We start from the raw sequence: 25182 nt of genomic DNA, 5'->3' as shown, positions 1-25182 counted from the left end.
AAGTAGAAAAAGGTTGTGGTTTTCAGCATTGATCTGAAAAGAAAATAATTGAATGAATAATCAATGAATCTAGAATGGGTTGTCTTGCTCAGAAGAAAGTTGAGGGCCAAAATTGATAAGCAACACAAATTTCATGATTACAAATGGAATAAATGCTTACAAGAAATTCCTAGGATGTCCAATTTGCTGTTCATTGTTGCTGTATTTGCCATCTTCCTATTTAAGTAAGAAAGACTTTTGTTTGGTCATTCCATTAACTAAAAAGTAGAATTAATTTTGTGAGCTTAAATGGACAAGTTCATTATAGCATTTACAATCATTTGAATAATTTCCTAAGTACTCTAATTGAGATGCAGTAACTTATGCACATATATAAATATATATATATATATATAATTAGAAGGTCATGAATTGTCTATAAATGGAAAAACTGGCAACATCTCAGTCTTACAAAACTTGGACACTTAGGTACTGAGAAAAAGAGAGGATGTTATGGGACTGTTTGATATCTCAAGAAGTTAATCAGATACACCAAAGCAGAGCTGGAATCCTGTCTGAAGTATATAGAAATGAAGGCCATCAGCAGGCTTCTCACACGCAATGATCAGGTCTTGTGTGGGAGTAATCATCATTTCTTTGATTGCACAAATAGAGCTCTTGTAACAATCATGATCTTAGGACTTTCAGCCCAACTTTTGCTTTTCTCAATTAAGTCAAACTGGAGGACAACATCCAACTATATTTCATTTCAATTTTACTAAAATTCAGTACATTTGATCCCTAGATGGTATTCCCTGTTACTGAACAACATGCAACTTCATCGTTATTCACATCCTTACTGATAAACCACTGATGTTTTCTATTTCTTGCATTGTTTTCCAGTATTCTATGACATGCAAATGACTTTTTTTAACAACATTTTTCAATACAACTAATAGAGATAAATATAGATACCAGGTTTGAAAGAATTTAGCACCTTGGCTAGATGAAGAATACTTCGATTGCTTTTCTTCATAGTTGCTGCCTAATGATAATGACAACTACAAATAGTGCACATTGTATGCATTGGAAGATTAGCACTTGATATGACAGGGTGAGTCATGAAGAAATAGAAAAAAAAACCACTGAGTTGTATTCTAGACAGTGACCTTCAAAGATTTATGAACATTTAAAATTTGTGCTAAGAAAAATTGAGCAAAATGTGCACACAGGCTTAGTGATGGAATAAGTGATTTAATGAACCTTTGCTTTTTTGGAAATGACAGAGTCAAAAGGACAGGAATCTAGCTGAATATATCTGAAAATGGATTCTCACAAATCAGTTTTCTGAAGCAGGTATCGATTTGCAATAAAAAATTCATGATCTCTCAAAAATCTATTAGTACATATATTTCTCAGAAATTACACTGACGTTCAGTGTCTTGTCTATTAGTTTGTTCCTGGAAAAAAACCTAGCACTGTGAGAAAATGTTATTTATAATTGCTCTATTCACCACATCCAAGATTTTCCAGACTTGAACACTTATGGAAAAATTTAAAATTGAAACCAAAGATATGTTCCTTTATTTGTGTTGGTCGCTGTCTGGAAGGTAGAAATAATCAATCTCTTTATATAGTCACATATTTCCGTTTTAATATGCCATGTGACAGGTTTCTCCTTTCATTGTTTCCTTAAGGCTCCTATAAACTATACATAATCCAGCATTTATAGAAAATGCTTAGGACTACTCCTAGTTTCTTCGTGTCTAGGATTTCATGTAAATATTAGTGTTGACTTAAACTCAAGAATTGTAATCATGTTCAAATATTTCTGCAAATTTGCACCCAATATTTTATAGAATTCAACAGGAAAAATATCACTGTCTAATATGCACATCATCTTAAACAAAATGACTGTATCTGGTGGTCACATTCTGAATTCAAAGGTCTAACTTATATTCCAATTATAGATCACAACTTTCTTTCACACGTTAGATCTTCATAAATTTTACTTAACTAGTATATGTAGCGGCCTGAATGTTTACAATGTATTATTCCTTCATGTTCATCACAGGCTAGAAATGAATTGCATTTTCAAAAAAAGATATGCATAACACTGGTATGTATGAGCAATGAAAGACTTTATGGGAAAAACACAAGTATTGATGATTTTCCTAATTTGTAAAATCGATTAATTGGAAATCGATTGGGAATTGCTTATGGCACATCAGTACTTTCAAAATGTGCATTAATAGAGTTCTTAGCATTTATCCTAATAGTATATTATTAGATTGTAATTTGTCTTTGACACAGGGTAGAAAGATCAAAAACATATTCTAAAATTATCATGAAGACGCATTTTTAAAGAACTGTCATTACACTGATCTTAAAACTACGTTAATAGTTTATGGTTCCCTTTGCTGGGTGAAAGAATTAGGAAGTTACAGAGCCTTTCTTTATGCCCTTTCTTCTTCATATTTCGTGTACTTTGTTTGTTGGCAATTACCATTCATTCTTCATCCTTTCATTACTATGGGTGGAAAGCTCAAAATATTCGTCATGATAACTCTCATCTGAAATTAAGCGTAACAAAGAATATTTGAAGGAAGAGTTTGAACTATTAATAAATATCTTTCAATTCAAATTCATGCCTGTTTTAACACTGTAGAATTCATTACCTCAAACTGCTATCAATCAGTCAAGCACTATTTGTGTCCTTTTACTCAATTGGTTTTGAACCAAACATATTTAAGTGAAATTTCATGTCTTCAATATTACGCATCCAACATACAGGAAAAAAATGATATAAAAATATATCCAAATGAGTGACTTAGTATCTTCAAAAAATTGCACGACGGTTGTATTTGGGCAGGTAGTAAATTTATATGTAGTAACTATACCTCAGCAGGATGTACTAAACATGTTTCTTGAGGCAAGTTTTAACCCTTCAAGTATAACTCAAGTAGGAAATTATAAAAGCATGTCCCTCTCTCCTCTAAGTTTTATGTGATTGCTCCTTTTAAGTAAATGATCAATAAAAACTGACAATAGATTACAAATGTCTGATAACTCTGTATATGGTAGAGATAGTTTTATCATATAATAACAATATTGCCATTGAAAATTATTTGCTGCCTTAAGTTCTAAAATGAGAGCAGGATGTAAGAGTCGATATACAGACTATGCCATTGGAAATTAGCCAGTGATACTTCCTAAATGCTAAATCAAACAAACTGTGTTAAAGAATTTTCACCTTTTTTCTTGTGTGAAGGCTGGAGTTCCATTTAGTCATGCAGAAAAGTGAACAGCAATTAAACTAAAATAAAAATTAAATGTTTACACATGTTAATTGATATCTACAGTGACTTGTTAGTGTCAGAAAAAAATTCTTGTCAAATACATTCTGGTTTGAAAAGTGAGGATTAAAATCTTTTTTTTTTTTAATTGTATTTTATTTTATTTGGGAACATATTGTACAGAGGGGCTACAATTACATGGGCAGGATAATGCATACTTTTCTTACCAAGCATTGCAGCCTCCCCCTTTGTTTACCCTTCACTTCCCTTCCCCGCCTCCCCCCTCCCCCCACCCAATTTTGCCCCCCTCCCCCCACCCAATTATACCCCCCTCCCCCCCCCACACCGACATTGTAAAGCTGGTTTTGACATGACATTTTGTACTTCCCATTGTTGCAACAGGTCCACCTGAATCCTTAAACGACTTGTTTGTCCCCATCTCCTCCACATGTTATACTGACATCAAATATAATGAAAGCGGGGGTTACACTGTGGGGGAGGGACATACAAAGCTACAAAGAGTTAATCTTGTAAATACATTAGAAACACATGCATGAAAGAAACGAAAACATTACAATACATATTTAAGGGTTCATTTTCCTAACATCACATTATCTGACCTTTTCCGCTTGACTCATACCTATACTAGATATTGCAAATAAGGGAAACCATGGGACCTATTTTTCTTTGGGCCTGGCTTACTTCACTTAATATAATTTTTTCCAAACCTTTCCATTTCCTAAGAAATGGAGAAATGTCATTCTTTCTGATGGAGGCATAGAATTCCATTGTGTATATATACCACATTTTCTTGATCCATTCATCTACTGAGGGGCATCTGGGTTGGTTCCATATCTTAGCTATGGTAAATAATGCTGCAATAAACATAGTTGTGCTGGTAGCTTTAGTGTGGTCTTGTTTGTAAACATTTGGGTAAATGCCCAAAAGTGGGATTGCTGGATCATAGGGGAGATCTATGTGAAGTCTTTTGAGGAACCTCCATACTGCTTTCCAAAGTGGTTGAACAAGTTTACATTCCCACCAACAATGAAGTAAGGTTCCTTTGTGTCCACATCCCCTCCAGCATCTGTTGTTGTTAGAGTTCTTGATTTTTGCTGTTCTAACTGGAGTGAGGTGATATCTCAATGTTGTTTTGATTTGCATTTCTTTTATGGCTAGGGATGTTTAACATTTCTTCATGTGTCTATTGGCCATCCTTCTTTCTTCTTCAGAGAAGCTTCTCTTTAAGTCTTTCGCCCACTTATTTATTGGGCAGTTGTTTCTTTGAGGATTTGTTGTTGGGTGGTTTAAAAAATCTTGAAATTACAGGTCTGAAGGAAGATGGTGGATGATCAGCTGGGGATTAACAAGCTCTCGCATAGAAAGTATGTTAAGTGAACTGTCCAAGTTTACAAAGTCACACCATGTGTGCCAACGTAGTACACAGACTTTGTCCAGAAATGAAATATCCAAGTGCTCATATCCAGATTTGAGTAGTTGTAGTGTGCTGTTGGTGGTAGCAATAGGAGCCATTCAACAGGTCAAAGTAACTTCAATTTCATGGCTCAGCTTGCCCCAGGCAGAGGGAGATCAGCCCATGGAACCGTGAGATTCTTTACTGGGTAACCAAAGTCAGAGAATGCTATTATGCCTTATAGCATAGGCAACAGACTCGGTAGCAGGAGGCATACAAGAAAGGCAGTTGAAACTCAGGAAACCAAAGTCCTGAGAATGGCTCCAATCTGGGCTGTGGGAGTGTCTCAGGAGCTAGACCCTCACGGAAAAGCTACTGACTTTTGAAAGGTCTCAACCCTACCCACAACTCAGCCCCACCAGAGCAACTCCAAAATAGGGAAAACAGGAATCTCCCTCTTTTGTGATGATCAAAGCAGACTTACCTCCCATTGAACTACTCTCGAAGGAGGGTCATAAAGTCTCTGAGAAGGCAGAACTTCTTTATGTACGCTCAAAGTGATTTACGAAACCAGTCGAACAGAACAGGAAAACAGAGAGTCCACCACGAGACTGGATACAAACACAGGGTACACACATTTTACACCGCACACTGAAAAAAGCCAGTAACTCTATTCGACCTAATTAAAAAAAATATATTGTTTTCTCTTTTTTCTTTTCATCATTTTTATTTTAGGTGTATGTTCTAAAAATTATTTCTATATTTTTCTCTTTTGGTCTTTTTGTGTTTTTTTACAGCACTTAGTTGCTTTTGTGTTCATCCATAAGTATATATGAAACTTCTATTATTATGTCTTATGCTTTATTGTGTTCATCCTTAATTCAGATATAAATCCCTCAATTCACAAACTCTGATTTAACTTCTTTAATTGTACTATTATTAGTTTATACTTATATAATTTTTAGCTGTCTCATTTTTTTAATTTAATTTTATTTTATTTGATAACATACTGTACAGAGGGGCTACAATTTCATGGGCAGGATAATGCATACATTTCTTACCAAGCATTGCAGCCTCCTCCTTTGTTTACCCTTCACCTCCCTTCCCCGCCTCCCCCCTTCCCCCACCCAATTATACCCACTCCCCCCACACCGACATTTTGTACTTCTCATTGTTATTTTTTTATTTTTCGTTTCCTTTGTTTTGTTTTACTCCATCTTTCCTTATATGCTTTCTTCTCTCTAAATCCCTCACTCCTTTTCCCTCCCACATTCCTCTAACCTTACTTTCTCACCACAGTTCTCGTACACCTATTAATTTCTGATCTGCTGACTTCTTGTTTGACTTGCTGCTTGACTTAGATAATTTATTTAGGTTAGTTTATTTGCTTGCTTGTTTTTCTTGAAATAGATTCTATGTTTTGAACTAGATTATATGTGTACTTACATTGTCTGCATCAAAAAATCTGGGCAACTACAGGTCTATGGATGATAGTTGCCTTAAAATAGTGTACTAGCACCGAATTGATTTTCTTTTCATACCCAAAGTTGAAGAACGAGTCAGAGGAACACAAGAAAAATATGATCCAGGAACTCAACTTCCTTCATGATAATTAGCAACAGAAGTGTAAATGAGTGATCCAGACAAGAGTTCCAAAAATGCTCTACAAACACTAATGGTAAATATGCTGAATGAAAGGAATGAAATCTTGGAGAGGGTCTTAGCATAGTGGGCTTACCCAAAGATTATTACAGGAATTATGGGAGCGTGATGTCTACCTATTATTAATAAATGAATTTCAGATAAATACAGGAATTGCGTAAGAAGGATGAGAATAAGCAAAGATTAATAGAGGCATTCCTGGGCAAGGGAAATCCATAGAGGCCAAAAAGGGAATGCTGAATGATGTCCAATAGAAGGAAAGGAAGTCAAATGAAACTATAAGAACTGAACTAAGGAATTAGAGAATGAACACTAAAAATCAAATCAAGGAATAAAAAAAGCTTAAGCAATGCTCCAGCAAATAAATCAAATGACAGAATCTGAACGTTTACAAGGAAAGAAATTTTTAAAAAAAATGAATAAAAAGAAAAAGCCTTTTCAGTAGTTAGCTAATGCAAAAGACAGTATTTCTGGGATTGAAAGAGCCTACCCATTACAAAGAATCGACAACTATTCAAGGCAAATCCAAGAAAAGTGAAAGATCTATTTCATATTGACAAAACAGCATCAAAAGGACTTATTTATGGCTTTTGTGTGTAAACAAATGTTTATAAACAAAAGTGAAAGGTCTAGGAAGATTATTTAACAGGACTTTTACAGTGAACTTCCCAAATTTGCTAATAGATAGGGCCATTCTAATACAAGAAGCTTTTAGAACCACAAATAGAGACTGGTCCAGAACAAGACATCCTGATATCCCATTATAATATGCACAAGATCAAATGAGACCCAGGAAAGGATCCTTAAAGCTGTTACAGAATAAAGATCAATCACTATAAAAGGAAAACAGAATAACTTCAGATTTCTAGCCAGAGTTATTTAAACAAGAAGAGTCTGGAATGATATATGCAATGTCCTACAAAAAAAAACTATGAACCAGGAATACTGGATTCCACTAATTCTCCTTCAAAGATAAGGTCAAATAAACTATCTCCCACTGCAAAGAAACATTCAAACAATATATCTCTACCAATCCAGCCCTACAAACGATACTTGAAATATCCCACATCTAGAAATCCAATAAGAACATGATGAAGGCAATGAAATAGCTTCGAAAGAGAGAAACTAAAATCATAAGAAGACCCCAGTTGGCACAGTTCACAAGACAATGAATAACATGTCAGGAACTACCAAAAACCTCCCAGTTCTAATTCTCAATATTAGTGGACTGAACTGTCCAAGTAAGCAAATTGATTGTCTATTTAGATCAAAAAAGATGCTTCTATCTGCTGCCTTCAAGAAACACTCCCTTCCACAAAAACAAATGTATTCAGAAAGTAAAAGACTGGAATAAAAAGGACAGAGTTAAAATACAAAATAGCAGATAAAATAGATTTCAAATTAAATAAGCAAGAAGTGACAAAGAATTAATGAATCAACCCTTCAGAGGGATACTACAATTCTAAATATCTCTTCATCAAAAACAGAGCACCCAAATTGATCTGAGAAACTCTACTTTCCCTCACATCTCATATAGATCCAAATACATTAGTTCCTGGGGAATTTAACACATCACAATCACTACTGGATAGATCATCTCAGCAAAAAGTCAACGGAGAAAACTCATATCTACACAACTGCATAGATCAAACAGACAATACATATCTACCACATAATTCAACCACCAACACCAGAATACACCTTCTTCTCAGCAGCACATGGCACATGCTCAGTAATAGCCCACATTTTAGGTCACAAAGCAAATTTGTTCAAATTCAGAAACATTGAATTTATGCTCTGCATTTTCTCAGACCTTAATGGAACAAAATTAAAATTCAACACCAAATACCTCCAAAGAAAATACTGTAACACATGGAAGCAGAACAACACAATCTTCAACCACAAGTGGGTCATGGTAGAGAAAAGAAAGGAAATTCAAATATTCAGGATATTTGACAAAAATGAACACAAAATCATAATGTCCTCTGGGATACATCAAAGGCATTAGTCAGAAGCAAGTTTATAGCTGTGAATTTCTACATCAACAAACTGGAGAGACCTGAAATCAACAATTTAATGAGGCACTTAAAGCTTTTTGAGAATGAGCAACAAGCTAAACCCCACTCCACTGGATGGAAAGAAATTATTAAAATTTAATTAGAATTAAATGAATTCAAGTCCAAAAATACCCTAGAAAAAATCAAAACAGCAAAGAGTTGGTTCTTTGAAAAAATTAACAAAATTGAGACCCTTACCAAATCTTATCAGAAACAGAAGAGAATAAAGTCATATAAACAAATTCACAGATCTTCACTAGCTACACAATGGACAGGGGTCTCAAAGCAAGGCAGCTGTGACTCAGCCTTTAATCCTAGCTACTTAGGAGGCTGTGATTTTAGGATCACAGCTCAAAGCCAGCCTGGACAGGAAAGTCTGTGAGATTCTCATCTCAAAGTACAGTATAAAAATTGGCAGTGGCCCTGTGGCTCACGTAGCCAACTTTGAGCTGAAAAGCACAGAGATATAGTCCAAGCTCAGAGGTTAAGCCTCTTGAAGACAAATTTAAAAATACAGAAATAAATATATTAGAATTCAAAACATTAAAATCCCAACAAAAGATCCTCGAAGAAACAACTGCCCAATAAATTAGTTGAGTAAAGTCTGAAAGAGAAGAATCTCTTAAACAGAAATAAGAATGTAAAATAGACAGAGGAATGAATGCTCATCTTCTCTATCTATAAAAGAAATACAAATCAAGACAAAATTAAGAATCCACCTCATTCTACAAAGACTTTCTATAACCAAGAAGTCTATGGAACCTTCCTCAATACAGTAAAAGCTGTATATGACTTAACTACAGCCAGCATTATACTCAATGGTGAAAAATTAAAGCCATTCCCTCTTAACTCAGTAATGAGGCAAGGATGCCCACCCTCAACACTGCTCTTCAATGTAGTATTAAAATGCCTAGCTAGAGCAATAACACAATATGCAAACATAAAGCGGAACCAAATAGGAAAAGAAGAATTAAAACTCTCCCTCTTTGCAGATGACATAATCTTATATTTAAAGAATACCATGGAATCAGCTCCCAAATTACTCAAGGCGATTCAAACCGTTGGCAAAGTAGCCGGTTATAAAATTAACCCTCAAAAATCAATGGCTTTTCTGTATGCCGACAATGAGAAAAGAGTGGTTGAAATTAGGAAAGCAACTCCATTAGTAATAGCCTCACAAAAAATAAAATACCTAGGAATTAACTTAACCAAAGAAGTGAAGGACCTCTATGATGAAAACTTTAAAAGCCCAAAAAAGGAAATCAAACAGAACTTCGAAAGTGGAGAGAACTCCCATGCTCCTGGATTGGAAAGATTAACATCTTGAAAATGGCCATACTTCCCAAGGCTATCTACAAATTCAATGTGATCCTATCAATATTCCAACTTCATTTTTCAAGGAAATAGAAGAGGCAATGCAAAAAATAAAAAGACCCCGAATAGCAAGTGTTCCTTAACAGAAAGAACAGTGCTGGAGGAATATCAATATCAAATTTCAAACTCTAATATAAAGCCATAGTAATAAAAACAGCTTGGTACAGGCACAAGAACAGACCTCGGGACCAATGGAATAGAATTGAAAACCCAGACATGAACGTACAAACTTATAGCCATCTAATCTTCAATAAGGGAGCTAAAAAATTAGAATCGAAGAAAGACAACCTCTGCAGTAAATGGTGCTGGCAAAATTGGTTAACTACTTGTAGACATCTAAACCTAAATCCTTAGATATCCCCTTGCACCAGAATCAACTCCAAATGGATCAAAGACCTCGAGGTCAAAGCAGTCCCTCTGAAAACATTACAGGATGGAATAGGAGAAACCCTAGGTCTCCTTGACACAGGTTGAAATTTTCGTAATAGAGACCCAGAAATACAACAAAGCAAACAAAGTTTGGACAAATGGGATTGCATGAAATTGCGTGGGATTGCAAGATCAATAAACAGCCCACGGATTGGGAGAACATCTTCACTAACCATACAACAGACAAGAGTCTCATATCTAAAATATAATGGAACTTAAAAAAATAAATCCCCCAAAACAAACCTTAAAAGAAACAACTGCCTGATAAATAAGTGGGTTAAAGCCTTAAAGAGAAACTTTTCTGAAGAGGAAAGGATGGCCAGTAGACACATAAAGAAATGTTCAACCTCTTCAGCCATAAAAGAAATGCTAAATAAAACAACATTGAGATACTACATCACCCCAATTAGAATGGCGGTTATCAAGAACTCTAATAACAACAGGTGCTGGAGGAATGTGGCCAGAAGGGAACCTTACTACATTGTTGGTGGGACTGTAAACTTGTTCAAACACTTTGGAAAGCTGTATGGAGTTTTCTCAAAAGACTCCACATAGACCTCCCCTATGATCCAGCAATCCCACTTTTGGGCATTTATCCAAATGATCATAAACAAGACCATACTAAAGCTACCAACACAACTATGTTTATTGCAGCATTATTTACCATAGCTAATATATGGAACCAACCGGATGCCCCTCAGTAGATGAATGGATCAAGAATATGTATTGTTATACACAATGGAATTCTATGCCTCCATCAGAAAGAATGACATTGCACCTTTTGTTAGGAAATGGAAAGACGTTGAAAAAGTTTTATTAAGTAAGGTAAGTCAAGCCCAAAGAAAACATAGGTCCCATGGTTTCCCTTATTTGTACTAACTAGTATATGTGTGAGTCAAGCAGAAAAGGTCAAATAATTTGATGTTAGAGGAATGAACCCCAAGATAAATATTCAAATGTTTTTTTGTACTTTCTTTCCTCTCATGTAATTCTTTCTAATATATTTATAAGATGATTTCTATGTTGCTTTGTATGTCCCTCCCCCATGTTATAACCTATGGTTTCACTGCATTTATTGTCAGTATCATTTGTGGAGGGGAATGGAAAAAACAAATTATTTAACTAGGGATACTGATGGACCCATTACAACAATGAGATGTACAAGTCGTTATGTCTAAAAACAAACTTTACAACTTTGGTGGAGGGGGAGGATCAAGTGAGGAGAGTGGGGGAGTATGTGATGGGATGGGAAGGGGAAACAAAGAGGAGGCAACAATACTTGATAAAAAATGTAGTCGTTATCTTGCCCATGTAAAGTTAACTCTTCTGTAAGTTATTCTCAAAAAAAATATCTAATAACAACAGGTACTGGAGGGGATGTGGCCAAAAGGGAATCCTACTGCATTATTGTTTTGAGTATGCTTGTACAACCACTTAGGAACACATTGAGATTTCTCAAAAGATTAAACATATAGTTCTCCTATGACCCTGCAATCACACTTTTGGGCATTTAACCAAATGTGCACAAACAATGATATACTAAAGCTTACAAAATTATGTTATCGCAGTTCTATTTACCATACCTAAGATATGGAACCAACCTAGATTCCCCTAAGTAAATGAATAGATTAAGCAAATGTGATATTGTAAAATGGTGTCACTGTATATGATTTTGGTACACACTGTATTTGATTTTGGTATTTCATGTAAATTAATGAGAATTAGGCACAGGGAGGGAACAACAAAATCTGAGACAAAGGACAAAGGGCGAACCATACCAGAACAATCCCAACAAATCTATACATAGGGAATAAATATTACACCTGGTGGGAAAGGATAGAGATTTTAGGCAAAAAACAGTAAAAGTGAAAAATGGGTAAAAACCTATGAGACAACTACTCATTCATTATTTACATATGTAGTTCAAATCCCTCGGTACATCACTTTGACAAGATTCCATTTGAAAAAAGAATATTGATTAATCCACTCTTCTCAATTCTCATAAGTTTACGTGTAGATAATTAAGTCAATAGTACACACACGTCTGATTTCTTGACGTTCCTAAAAGCAGACAGGCTTCCATAGGTCACCAGGTTTCAAGACCATATTTACAAATTAATGTTGCAATCATTTTTTTCCAAATATTTCGGTAGGAATCGAAATAGTCATTTGAAATTGCAAACCAAGAGATACTGATGCTCAAATATGCTCCAAATCAGAAACCTTCACATTTTCACAACTATCCTAAATGTAAGCAAGATTTTCCGATGTGAAACTTCCTCATCTGTAGTCAAATACTTCATTTCTTTTGATTACATAGGAATCTAACCAGTAATAAATATTTTTTGGCAAGGGAGATCTTCCTAAAATATACCTGAAAGTTTATTCCATTTAGCAATAGGAATATTGTGGGTCAAGAATGCCAAATGAACTAAAAAATGGTGTGGGGGGGCATAAATATGAGGGGCAATTTATACACAATTTGAAAACAAATATTCATGATATATGGTTTCATGAACTGATCTTGAATTAAAATCATAACTTACAATTCATCTTCTCAGAACAAATTCTTGTCTAATAAATCACAGATTCTCTGTACAAAATATGGTATCATCAAAGACTGCACATTGTCCCCTAAAACTAATAGATCTCAGCTGTTTGTACTCCTGCAATAATCTATTTTTCCCTGCTATGGAAAATCGGAAGAACTCATAGATTTCTTCTGCAGATTAGACTACACATGAAAAATATTGAGATGATTTAGAATCTTGTACCTTGACAAATACGTTGCAACATTAGGTGGTTTAAAAAATTAGTAAAATTTTCCTATCCATTCTTCTTTTCAGAACACAGAAATTATTGGGAAATTTGTATTAGCAACCACATATTATTTTAGTTTTCTTATATTTTCTTATATTCAACATTATTAATAAGTGAAATGGAACATATTATTCCCTGACAAAAATAACTCTTTTGAGCGGTCAACTACATTTAGAAGTTAGGAAACAGTCGTTACCTCTGGTTTCTTTCTTCACCCAACAACCTAGGCATGCTAATGGGCACTAGGCTAAATCCAAGGTGTCCCTGATAGACTCGTTTATGGCTTGTATGCCCTTCATTCCCATAGTTTGTTTGATTGAATGTTCTCTAATTAGGAAAAATTATTCATTTTGTAAAATAGTCAAGATTCTTGATTCACCCTAAGATCAGAAAAAAGCTGATTCTTTTATATTTGCCTGGACAATTCCCTGTAACTCATGTCCCTGTCATTACAGTACAAAACAGTGTTATAACATTTGCATTCTCAGGAGATAATTAATTCCAAATTCAGTGATGACATGTCAATATTCCCAAAGATTCCTTTGTACATTGGTAAATATCTATGGTCAGTAACACATTCATGGAAAAGTTTTGATAGTATATAACACATTTTTAAGAATGAAAGTATATGTAGGAAACGGCCATTAATATCAATATCATACATTCTTCCTTACATGGAAACCCCTTTGTAATGAGATTGAGATGTGTTTGAAGGAAAAATTTGAATTGATAGATTCTGAACTTTGGCAAATTCCTGCAAAATGTCATGTCAACATAAGGCAGTGAATAATTTGAAACAATTTTGCCAAATATATTATACAATTCCTGCAAAAATGTCATCTCATAAAAAGACGGAGTAATTTAAAACACTTATGTCAAATACTATGCTTCCTAGACCTTAAAATTATACAGAAATATTGCAAATGTTTCTCTTCTGGCTTTTCTTGTCTGTCTTGGAGTTTGTACTGTGAGGTTGGGCGTTGTCTCTGCACACTTTAGCTCGAGGCTTGCGCTCTGCCCCTTGAGAGAGACTGCCACTTTCACTTTTCTGGTGGTCATTTGGAGAAAAAAAAATCTTATGGATTTTCCTGCCGATGCTGACTTTAAACCTTATCATCAGATCTCACCTTCCTGACGATTACAGACCCGAGCCACTGGCGCTCAGATGTTCTTACTCTTTTCTAATAAAATACCATAATATTGGTAACTTAAAAATTATCCACCGTTATTTAAGCAACATCGAATAAATTTGACAGCATCTCTGAAAAGAAAATGTGCATTCAAATGTTCCACTTCATTTTTATGTTGCTTCCTCCTATAGACGAAAAACAGACATAAAAGAGGAAGGAAAAGGAAAATTATCAGACATGTAGATCTAAAATTAATAACTACACTCACAAAATATTGAAAATGTTGTAGGAAAATCGTCTTTCATTTGCACAGAATTCATTTAAGTGAGATTACATTAAAACCCAGTGTTTTTCATTTTTAACCAATGTTGATAAGATCAGACACAGTTTCTACACACTATTTATTATCTACACAGTGAAATATCTTTCTCATATAATATTCCCTTTCTGAAGAAAATTACTTTGTAAACAATTACTTTTATTCAAGATGACAAAATTTGTTAATTCACAACATTCACTATTCCTCACTATCCCCACATTTATCCTTCTAACGGTCAGTTAGAAATGAATTCAATGCCTCCATCAGAAAGAATGACATCACTCCATTTTTTAGGAAATGGTAAGACTTGGAAAAAGTTATATTGTTCCTTTTTTTCTTTTTTATTTTTTTATTGTGAAAATAATGTAGAGAGGGGTTACAATTACATAGGCAAGATAATGAGTACATTTCTTATCAAGCATTGTAGCCTCCTCCTTTGCTTTCCCTTCCCAACCTTCCCCTATTTCTCCACCCAATCCTCGCCCCCCCCCAGCAAAGTTGTAAAGTTCATTTTCGACATAACGACTTGTCCATCTCATTGTTGCAATGGGTCCACCTGTAACCCTATTTAAACCATTTGTTTTTCTGCAAAATATTATATTAAGTAAGGTAAGCCAGGCCCTAAGAAACATGGGTCCCATGGTTTCCCCTATTTACAACAAATAGTATAAATCGAAGAGGAGCAGAAAAGTCCAAAAGCAATATACATATGGCCATACAAGAAGATGATAAATGAAATGAATCCCTAGATATGGACATCTGTTGTTTCTAGTTTCTTGAATTGCTTTTATGATTCTATACTGTCCTATATGATTTGTTTGCCTTGTATGTTCTTCCCCCAATTTATAACCCCTGATGACTGTGCCCTGCATCTTTTATATACATTTTTCTAATTTGTGGAGTTAAGGGACATAACAAAAGCTGAAACAGGATACTGGTTGACATGTTGTAGCAATGAGATATATAAGATATTATAATGAAAGACACTTTTACAATTTGGGGGTGTGAGGGAGTTGAGGAGGTGTGGTGGGAAGGGATTGTAGGGAACAACAAAGGAGGAGGTGATAATGCTAAATTGGAAATGTATTCATTACCTTACTCATGTAATTGTAACCCCTCTGTACACTATTTTTACAATATTTTTTAAAAAGAAACTGAAGTTGTTCCTGCTGCCTCGTAGTCCAGGCAGAAGAGCATGGTAAGTATTGGATAAATGGCGTGATAGTGATAAAAACTTCTTCATATGAGTACATGTCTTCAGTAGATGATCAAGCAATTTCAGGGGTCATTGTGAAGAAAAGTCTTCTATTACTATATGCACACAATTTTAAGTCTAATTTATAATGTATGAATTTCTTATTTCCTGTTCTTATGAAAACTGCCACAAAAAAGTATAAAACCTGCACTGGCAATTAGTGCACCACTCAAAGGAGACAGAGGATAGACACATCAAGTAGATATAAGCAGAACTATCTTTTTATGTCTGACTTACAGATGGTAGGAAAGTCACCAAGAGTTCAATTCTACTGAGCAATAGCAGAGTTCTCAGAAATTCTAAAGGGGAAAGAAATAGAGCATGCTGTGTGAACTTCGCTTTTATCATTTGTACCTGTAGGGAAGCATTGACTTGCCTTAAAGTGGGATGATGTTCAATAAAGTGAGTAATCATGACAATGAGATTATTGTTCTATCAATTATAGAATAACAATAGCCCCATCCTGAAGGCACACTGCAAGCAAGTGACCGCTGCTCTTGAGACCCCTACTTGATATTAGTCCCTATCAATCGAGACGTTAATGTTTCCTCCTCTGCTGCCTGTATACTTTGACACACATCAGAAAGGCTCGATTTATTTTCATTCTGCTAGCATGTACTAGCTTATATTTTTCACCAACCACTCATACATAAATAATATATTTTGTCCTTAGTGTCTCTGAAGTAACTGGTTTAGCTTCTCACAGGTTCAGTGTCCTATTCTATTTCCTATATATTACTGTATGTCCAAGCAATTAACTACACAATTAAAATGTTTTCTCCCTGTGGAAGTACATGTCAAATCTCTGAAAGTGAATCTAAATATTCGCTCACTTTCCCCACATTTATATATTAAATCTTTCATAAGAATTTGGTAAGTTGGACTTGTTGTTAATCAAGTTACAAGACTGTGCTATAGCTTGGGTAAATGACATCATACTGGTAAAAGGGCCTTTATAGGTCTACAGTGTGTGATTCAGAATTTTGTGGAGTAATTTTCAATTATTTAATGTGTAATCCATAATCTAGATACAAATTTCAGTCATCAAAATATAAAATGTTCAATTTCTCTATATGAGAAAATTGGTTGCATAGAATCATGTTGACATTTCTGCAAATTTAACTGTTTCCTCTCAATGCTCACCATTGAGTTCCATGGAATCAAACCAATAAGCATATACTATGTTCAATGGAACAAAAGTTTAATAAGGAAAGTATATTTAAGCTTCATTTCTAGCACAAGGCCTACAATTAGTAGCCCCTTTAGAGCTTTGCAATACTTGATGATTATATCCCTGCACATGTAGTCAACACTTGGTAATGTTGCAGTGTCCTTTCTCTTAAGATGACTGAGTTTAGTATAAAGAGCTCCTTTAGTTTTCCATTCTTTTATTTTATTGCGAAGATAATGTACAGAAGGGCTATTATTACATTACCAAGGCAATGATTACATTTCTTATCAAACATTGTTGCATCCTCCTTTGTTTCCCATTGCCACCCTGCCCATCTATCCCCCTGCTTCCCTCTTGCCCCCAAACACCCTCCCCCACCGCGGGGGCCAAAGTTGTAAATGTCGTTTTTCGACATAACATCTTTTACAACAATCTCATTTTTGCAATGGGTCCACCTGTATCTCCATATAAACAATTTGTTTCATGCATAAATCTCCCTTTAAGTAATGATGACATGTTTATCTGTCATGTTCACTTATTGAATATTTTGCTCAATAATTTTATTCTTCCAAGTGAAAATCTTTAAATCCTATCAACATATTACTTAAAGCCTAGCAATTCTAACCAAATGAACAAAGCATGTCTAAAAAGGCATTTTTAAATTTTCATCTTGAAGCTTTACAACTATTTGTAATTAATGAATCTCTGTTTCATGGCAATAGTTTAGTTTCTTCAACACACCTGTTTATATCTTGTGTAAAGTAAATTAAGACTGCAAAGTGCCTGAAATCAGACCTCATCTAGCACCTAAAATTAGTATTTGTATCTTAAATAGCTATTATGTTTGGATATACCTTAGCCCCCAAATTTGGGAACACGAGGAAATACTGTCACAACAGGCAATGGAAATGCATTTTTCATCTGGATCTCATGTACCTGGGTGAGAAGAAAATAAACAAACTATATAAAATGACTAACAAGTGGAATATTCTCAATAAACTTCTTCCTTCCTAACAATCAGCACCTTTTTGGAATGAATGCTGGTTTTCTAATTAAAGAAAAATAATCTATGTGTGGTGATGATCACTTTAACCAGAAGATTTTAAAGGCAATGAGTATACCAAAAATCCTTCTCATTCTTGGTGGAACAATTTCTATTTTCAAGAGGGAATATCTACATATTCCTACATTTTAAACTCTTTACACTTTTCAAATTTACCCATCAACTCAATGATAATATCCAAGTAAATATGGAAATATTTTTCTGGATTTCTCTGATCAATCCTTTTATCCAATTAGAATCAATGAAATATTGTTTATATATTTTTGAAAAAATTACAGTGTATTTAAAATAAATGTCTATGCTTTACTATATAAAAGAGAATAGAATTGTATTGAATGAAAACTATTCACATGAACATTCAAACCTTACAGTAGTATACTATTTTCAATTTTGTAATATGATAAAAAAAATTCAAAGGGGAACTATATCATAGAAACACTGGGGACTTGTTGAGGAACACAATGTCTGAAGACTACTCTTCATTTTCTAATTTGGCAATTATCAACTCTTCATGGATTAATAATTTGAATAGAGCACATAACTATTTGAGTATATAAGCCAGTGTCATTTTCTAAATTCATGTACTTTTAGATCAATTGATGAATATTCAGGTTATTTATTTCCAAACTGGAAAAATACATTTGACATTATTTTATTTAAAAAAAAACATGTAAGTAATCCTTAATTGCATTCCTTTGTCAAAATGCCTCCATTTGAAAATTTTGCCGATAATTTTGACCTGCTTTTTATTGACTCAAATGTAATTTAAATAACTGTATGCTGAATGGAATCATAAGAATCATTTTTTATTTTCTCTACTAAGTCTATCCAATTTGCTATAAATATATATGATTTTATAGGTAAGTATGTAGAAAATTATTCTTTAATAGTTGTTGAAGACACAAACACCTGCAGATATTTCTGACTTTGTTAAATTCATATATTCACTTTGCAAGAATATTTACTATGTTAGGAACTGTTAAGAAAATCATCAAAATGCATTCATGATTGCTTTATTGTAAACAATATTCCATTTATTTTATTGTTTTGCCTGTGAAGAGGAAGCTTCATTTTCTGTAATACATGTTACACTATAAAATACCGAATTAGGATATTTGATAACAACTGAATTTCACAAATTCCATACAGAGAGATGAACAGTGGCTATAGTATGATAATTTTCTTTTTTTATTGTGAAAATACTGTACAGAGGGGTTACAATTACATGGGAAAGATAATGAGTACGTTTCTTATCACGCATTGTAGTCTCCTCTTTTTTTTCCCTTCCCCATCCCTTCCCATTCTGCCCCTGCCCCCCAACCCAATCCTCCCTGTTACACACCCTCCCCCCGTACCAATATTGTAAAGTTCATTTTTCGACATAACGAGTTGTACATCTCATTGTTGCAATGGATCCACATGTATCCTTATTTAAACGATTTGTTTTTCCTTTCCACTCCATAAATTATACCGACAGCAAATACAGTGAAAACAGTCATTATACTGTGGGAGAGGGACAAACAAAGCAACACATAAATAATCTTATAAATGTGTTAGAAACAGTCGCATAAAAGAAAAGAAAAATTGGAATACATATCTTAGGGTTAATTTCCCTAACATCACCTTATCTGACCTTTTCTGATTGACTCAGACATATACTAGATATTGCAAATAAGGGAAAACGTGGAACCTGTGTTTCTTTGGGCCTGGCTTACTTCACTTAATATAATTTTTTCCAAGTCTTTCCATTTCCTAACAACTGGGGCAATGTCATTTTCTCTGATGTAGACATAGAATTCCATTGTGTATTTATACCACATTTTCTTTTTTTTTTAATATTATTTTATTTTATTTGAGAACATACTGTACAGAGGGGCTACAATTACATGGGCAGGATAATGCATACATTTCTTACCAAGCATTGCAGCCTCCTCCTTTGTTTACCCTTCACCTCCCTTCCCAGCCTCCCCCCTCCCCCCACCCAATTATACCCCCCTCCCCCCCCCCCCCGCGGGTTGGTTCCATATCTTAGCTATAGTAAATAATGCTGCAATAAACATAGTAATGATGGTAGCTTTAGTGTCGTCTTGCTTTTAAACATTTGGGTAAATGCCCAAAAGTGAGATTGCTGGGTCATAGGGGAGCTCTATGTGGAGTCTTTTGAGGAACCTCCATACTACTTTCCAAAGTGGTTGAAGAAGTTTACACTCCCACCAACAATGAAGAAAGGTTGCCTTCTATCTACATCCCCTCCAGCATTTTAGCCATTCTAACTGGCGTGAGGGGGTATTTCAATGTCGTTTTGCTTTGCATTTATTTGATGGTTAGGGAGATGGAGCATTTCTTCATGTGTCTATTGGCCATCCTTCTTTCCTATTCAGAGAAGTTTCTCTTTAAGTCTGTAGCCCAATTATTTATTGGGCAGTTGTTTCTTTAAAGATTTGTTGTTGGGGGATTTAATTTTTTTGTTTTCCAGGTATATTTAAGATAAGAGACCCTTGTCCCTTGTATGGCTAGTGAAGATTTTCTCCAATTTAGTGGGCTTTCTATTGATCTTGCTAGCTATTCCTTTACCATACAGAGGCTCTGCAAATTCATGCAATCGCATTTGTCCAACTTTTCTTTGTTTGTTTTTTCTGAGTCTCTATTAAGAATATTTTGATCAGAGCAAAGGAGACCCAGGGTTTCTCCTAATCCATCCTGTAATGTTTTCAGAGTTTCTGCTTTGATGCCGAGGTCTTTGATCCATTTGGAACTGATTCTGGTGCAAGGTGATATATAAGGATCTAGCTTATTTTTCTACAAGTAGTTAACCAATTTTGCCAGCACCATTTACTGAAGAGGCTCTCTTTCTTCCATTCTATTTTTACAGGTCCCTTATCGAAAATGAGATGGCTATAGGTCTGTAGGTTCATTTCTGTATTTTCAATTCTATCCCATTGGTCCTGAGGTCTGTTCTTGTGCCAGTACCAAGCTGTTTTAATTATTATGGCTTTATAGTAGAGTTTGAAATTTTGTATTGGTATTCCTCCAGCATTGTTCTTTCTAATGAGGATCATTTTGGCTCTTCAGGGTCTTTTATTGTTCCATATGAAGTTTTGATTGTCTCTTCTATTTCCTTGAAAAATGAGGTTAGGAATAAGAGACCTCCAATCTAAGAAATGTCCAGGACCAGATGGTTTTACAGCGGAATTCTAGAGGGCCTTCAAAGCAGAGCTCACACCAATACTCCTCCAACTTTTCAATGAAATTGAAAGAGACAGTTGACTACCGAACACATTCTATGAAGCCATCATAATCCTCATCCCCAAACCAGGCAGGTACTCATGAAAGGAAAAGAACTGTTGACCGATTTCTTTGATGAACATTGATGCAAAATTTCTCAACAAAATTTTGGCCAATTGACTTCAACAATCCATCCAAAAAATCACACAACACGATCGAACAGGATTCATTTCAGGAATGCAAAGCAGGTTCAATATACGCAAATCAATTAATATACTTCATCACATCAACATGAGCAAGGATAAGAACCATAAGGGTTATCTCAATAGATGCAGAAAAAGCATTTGACAAGATCTAACACCTCTTTATGATGCAGTATGGCAATTTTAAAATCAAGTTCTTTGTACATACATAATCTAGTGTTCAATATAATGAAAGCAATCAAGTTGTTTTTTTCTTACGGTTGTGTATACACTGTCCAATTACACAATGACTACTGTGAAACCAGCCATAATCTAATTCCAAATTCTTTCAATGGGAAAAATTTTCAAAATCAGCATCAGTCTTCATTGGTTTGGGAGTATATAAAAATGGGATTGATTGCACAAATGTGTTAGGTCTAAATTTTACAATATATCAAAGGTTATTAAAGTGTATCGTGTTTTGTTATTTGTCTGTGTTCATCTGTGATAACTGGTCTTCTATAGTTGAATAAGTTTAATGTAAATAATTCAAGGCACAGGACGATATGAGTGAATGAAAGACAAAATTTTCAAACTGGGATTCCTTCCTAGAGTAACTTATGTTAGTAACATGATGATTCTATCTTCATTATTTCAGTGTGAATTTTTGGTGGGACAATGTGAGTGTGTGTGTGTGTGTGTGTGTGTGTGTGTGTGTGTGTGTGTGTGTGTTTGTGTATGGTGAAATGTTCTGATCAGATAATAGGTTGTGAAATCAAACTAAAAATATGTGTACAACATAATTTATCATTTGGTAAAATTAGTATAGGTTGGAGTCAAGACTAAATTATTTTAGGCTGGAAAGTGGCTAAATATTAGAGTTCTTGCCAAGTATGCATGAGACTCTGGGTGTGATTCCTTGTAGAGAGCTAGCCTTGAGCTGAAGTATTGAAGGAGAGTGCTAAAGCCCAGATTTCATTCCAATGACAGACAAAACAATTAATTTTTATAAGAAGGAAAAAGCTGACAAATTCGAGGTATAATTAAAAGTCTTTTTAACATCTTTCTAATTACCATTATCGACTTCAACCCATTTGGCCTCTAATAGCTTTATGAAATTTACAGATGTACACATTTCAAGAAATGGTTATGTGCAGTAGGCCAAAGGGAACTGATCTACCAGTGTTTGTTCCATTCATTAGGTATATTAAGTAAATATAACAATATTCATAGTCATGTTGGTATGTTTATTGTATACTAGTATGCAATCCTTCGGGTCAATGCAAAGGAATAGAATTGCTGATTGATACACAAGCTCTGTTTTTAATATATGAGGAACGTCCAAAATGCTTTCTAAAGTGGTTGAATCTAGTCTACAATAATACAACAGACTAGCAGCATTCCCATTGGGTCACATATGTGTCAGGTTCTGATATGATTTCTTTTTTTTAACGGAGGTAGTAGGAATCTCAGTGTAGTTTTCATTTGCATTCTTTTATTCCTGGAAGTTGTTTCAAATTTGCAGTCAAACTTGATGTTAATGCAAGGAAGTTTCTTTGCTCTATATTATCAATCTTTTAGGATAAAAAAAGATCCAATTGCTACCTGAGCAAGCGAATATCTAACCATTATTATTGTCAACATTGATTCTTTTTTCCTTAGTAGGCATGTGTATATTACTATCCACATTCCAAGGATAACAGATGATATCAACAGATAGGACAATAGATTAAAATCTTAAAACAGACACCATTAATATAAAAATATTAAATTCAATACAAAGTGCATCAAAGAGGACAAATTAAGGTTACATTCACAAAAATCAGCTGTGAGGAGAGATTAATTATCAGCCTTTTTATTCAAAACAGTTCACTTGAGTTTGGGGTTGAATAAATATCTTACCAAAATTAAAAGTAAATCATGTCAATATAGTAATGTTTCTTACAGCCATAAAAAACCCCTCATATTTCTTATCAGATTTCATGCATATAAATTCATGGTGATTGAAGTCACAAAGCTTCTGCATGGCAAAGGATATAGATAGCAAGATGAATAGAAAGCCCACGGATTGTGAGAAAATCTTTACTAGCCATTTGATGGACAAGGGTCTTGGATCTAAAATATACTTAGAACTCCAAAAACTCAATCTTCCAACAACAAGTCCTCAAAGAAACAATTGCCTTTCAAAGTGGTTGCACAAGGTTATATTCCCACCAACAATGGAGCTGGGTTTCCTTCTGTCCACAAACCCTCCAGAATTTGTTGTTATTAGAGTTCTTGTTTATAGACATTTTAACTGGGGTGAGGTGGTATCTCAATGTTGTTTTGATTTGCATTTCTTTTATGGCTGGAGATGTTGAGCATTCTTCACGTGTTTATTGGCCATCCTTCTTTTCTCTTCAGAGAAGTTTCTCTTTAAGCCTTTAGTCTACTTATTTATTTGGCAGTTGTTTCAAAAGTATTTGGAATTGCTCAAAAGACTTGACATACAGCTCCTCTATGACTCAGCAATCCCACTTTTTTCATTTATCATAATGATTACAAACAAAACCATACTAAATCCATTAGTACAACTATGTTTATTGCATCATTATTTACCATAGCCAAGAATGGAAACCAACCTAGATGCCCCTCCATTAATGAATGGATCAAGAAAATGTGGTATATATACACAATGGAATTCTATGCCTTCTTCAGAAAGAATGACATTGCCTCATTTGTTAGGGTTGGAAAGACGTCGAAAAAATTATATTAAGTGATGTAAGCCAGGCCTAAAGAAACAGGTTCCATGGTTTCCCTTATTTGCAGTAACTAGTATATGTCTGAGACAAGCAGAAAAGTTCAGATAAGTTCATGTTAGGTGAAATGAACCCAAGATAAATATTCAATTTTTTTCTTTCTTGTGATTGTTTCTAATATATTTATAACATTATTTCCTTGTTGTTTTGTATGTCCCTCCCCCATGGTATAACCTCTGCTTTCACTGTATTTCTTGTTGGTGTAATTTGTGTAGGGCAAGGGAAAAAAGAAACCGTTTCAATAGGGATACAGTTGGACCCATTGAAACAATGAGAATTAGGTATGTTAAAAAACGAACTTTATAATTTTGGTAGGGTGGGGTTGGGGGAGTTGTGGTAGCTGGGAAGATGGGAAGGGATGTTAAGGGAAAACAATAGAGGAGGCAGCAATGCTTCATAAGAAATATACTCATTACCTTGCCCATGTAATTGTAACCCCTCTGTACGGTATTTTCACAATTAAAAAAAAAAAAAAAAGAACGAAAGAAACAACTGCCTGGTCAAGAAGAAGGCCAAATACTTGAAGTGAAAATTCACTGAAGGAGAAATTAGAAAGTCCAATATATATGTGAAGAAATGCACAACTTCTATAACAACTACTAAATATCCACATGCTGATAATCACATGTATTCCTGTATATGTATACACCGTTATATGTTATAGACTTTATTAGACAATTTGCTCTAGGAAAGTTAGAATGAACTTCTGACTTTAAATTAGTATCATTATTCCACAATACTGTGAAATTTGGGAAATTATGTAATCACTTAATCACAATTAATAAAAAAAGGAACCTCGGGGAAGGTAGGGAGGGAAGGGTTGATAGGGGGAAAACAATGGAGGGGGTAACAATGCTCAATAGGTAGTGTACTCATTATCTTCTCATGTAACTGTAACCCTCTGTATAGTATCTTTAAAATAAAAAAAAATTAAAAAAAGAAATGACTGAACATAGAGCTCCCCTATGACCCATCAATCCCACTTTTGAGAATTTACGCAAATGATCA

The sequence above is a fragment of the Dipodomys merriami genome, unplaced genomic scaffold (assembly GCF_024711535.1).
Source record: "Dipodomys merriami isolate MVZ:Mamm:240054 unplaced genomic scaffold, mDipMer1.0.p SCAF_18, whole genome shotgun sequence".
Lineage (NCBI taxonomy): Eukaryota > Metazoa > Chordata > Mammalia > Rodentia > Heteromyidae > Dipodomys > Dipodomys merriami.
This window is presented reverse-complemented; position numbering follows the sequence as displayed.